Raw genomic sequence first — 2,625 nt, 5'->3', positions numbered from 1 at the left:
AAAAGTACAAGAAACTAAAATTATTTCTACAGGAATCTAAAAATAAATACAATAAGTTACAACCAAAATTACAGGAAAATACAACTTATTTCTTTTTTTCGGGCGAATTTTTCATTTTTAGTATTTTATTATATATTTCTGTAATTTAATTTAGTATAAATTTCCTAAAAAAAAATTTAGAAAAAGTAAAACTACAAGAATGTGAAACTATTATAATCTACAGGCATTTAGACGTATAAATTGGTCTATTGTAACACTTTTCAATTGATAATGATAACCGTTATTTATATATTTATTTTTATTTATATATTTATATTTCAAACCGTTAAACTGCAAAATTTACATTTTATCAATTTATACAGTGTACAGTTCAAAGATTACAAAAAATAGAAGCCCACGTTATAATTTTCAAGGCTATAAATTGAAGAATGAATAAAAAATTTATTAATTAAAAAAATGGTATTAATTTAATCAATTTAAAGATAGAAAGATTAATTTATACATTAAAATTTGTTTTGAGATCTTTTTAAATATTTTTTCAACATTTTGTGTAAAAAAAAATCATTAAAAAAATTTTTAGGAACCTAATGAATTTTTTTATCTTAAAACTCGAATTTTTCCTATATATATTTTAATATCCTACAAAATTAACAAAATAGGCTTAAAATCTTCCTGATTGTTTTTTGTAAATTTAAAAATAATTTTAAATATTCTTCTAAAATTAATTTCTCAACAAAAAAGAATTATTTTTAGTTTTTCTATGGTTTTTGATTTAAAAATTTATTATTTTGAAACCTTTCAGAATTCTAAGAACGATTTTAAATTTTTTGTTCGAAATCTTCAAAAATCTACATTTTGTTGAAAATGTTTTGAAATCTTTTCATGTTTTGAATTATTTTAGAATCTTCTCAAAACTTCTAAATATATCTTAAAATTCCTTGAATTTTTCCAAATTAATCATTTTTCAACTGTTCTTTATTAATAAAAATATACGTTGTTATCCTTTTGAATATTAACTAAACATTAATTTTTTTAAATAAAAAATCGCTCAACATTTTTCTAGTAAACTTAAGAAAATTTGTTTGTATTACTAAAACCTTTAAAGATTCTTGAAAATATTCAAAATGTTGCATTTTCAATACATTAATATATATTATAATTTAATAAAATCCATCGCTTTTTTTGTCATGAAAATTAATTTTCTACAATAATGTTTATTTTATTTTTCTACGAGAAAAAACAAGAAAAAATCTATACGTATTTAAATATATTTTTGTTAATTTGTATACACTTTTTTTACAAAGCAGTACATGTTTTAATAAAAAATTACAGTTGTAATAATTTCGTAAATTTTGAAATCTTGTTAATTTAAAAAAAAAATTTAAATACTCTTTAAAACTCTGTAAATCCTTTAAATATTTTCAAATTCTTTGTAATCGCATGAAATGAGAAACTGTAAAATTCCCAAATAATAAAATTCCTGAAATTAAAAAATGACCGAAATATAAAAATCCCGAATTGCAAAATTAGAACATTTTTTAAATATTTAAAGTGTTTTTAAATTATCGTTTGACTTTAAAATAACAATAATTCAAAAAATATATTTCTGAATTAAAAATTGTGTTTGAAAAAGTGCATATTATTTTTTTTAATTACAAAAAATGTTCTCAAAAATGAAATTGTTAATTTAAAAACAAATAATCAAATACACTTTGAAATAAATGTATGCTGAATTCAATCCTGTGAAGTTTGTTTAGAAAAATATTATTAAGTTTCGAGAAAATTTCGGGAGATATTTATTTTTTAGTTTGAGACGCTCGTCTTTGTAAATTTATTTTTTGTACAATTTTTATACAATTATTGTTATTTAAAATTTTTTTAAATGTTAAACCACCTTAAACATGAAAATAATTATTTCATTATTGTATTTTCAATAAAGAAATAATATTTATTTAAAAAATTCTCTAAATGATCAAATAAAATTATTCTGGAATTTTACCAATTAGGCTCTTTATGTTACAGCAAATTTTGCAATTTCGGAAATCTTATTATTAAATTTTTCACAGTGTCAGGAATTTTATTTTTCGGAATTTTTCAGTCCCAAAAATTCCTTTAAAACATTTAAATTTTGTGAAATCTGACGAATACCTTCTCGAAATGTGTTTCTACAAACAAAAAATACATGTTTTAGATTTTGAAGTTTTAAAAACCATAGAATATCTGTTTTGGTGTATAAAAAGACATTTTGAAAAGTTTCTTCTGCAATTTTGTGCCAAACCCCATATGGACTTACATGTTTTTTTCTCTAAAGAACAGTTAAATTGTTAACATTTTTTAAATCTTTAAATCTTTTGAGATTCCTTACAGAGGGTGGCCGCCGGACAGGGAAACCGGGAATTTTACGAATTTTCAGAAGGAAAATCTGCCCAAGTTCGATTTTAACAGTTTTTTAAATATTAGAAAGCAGTTTTTAAGATTTAAACAATTAAAAATTAAAAGCATTTGAGGTTGAAATTTTTTGATAAAAAACAGTTTTATTTTATCAGCTGTAAATATAAATAAATAAATTATTTTTAAAAAGGATCTGTACTCCAAGTAAAGAAATCTGAACAATAATTGATTGGA

The sequence above is a fragment of the Belonocnema kinseyi genome, chromosome 3 (assembly GCF_010883055.1).
Source record: "Belonocnema kinseyi isolate 2016_QV_RU_SX_M_011 chromosome 3, B_treatae_v1, whole genome shotgun sequence".
In the NCBI taxonomy this organism is placed as follows: Eukaryota; Metazoa; Arthropoda; class Insecta; order Hymenoptera; family Cynipidae; genus Belonocnema; species Belonocnema kinseyi.
Note: the sequence above shows the minus strand (reverse complement) of the source record.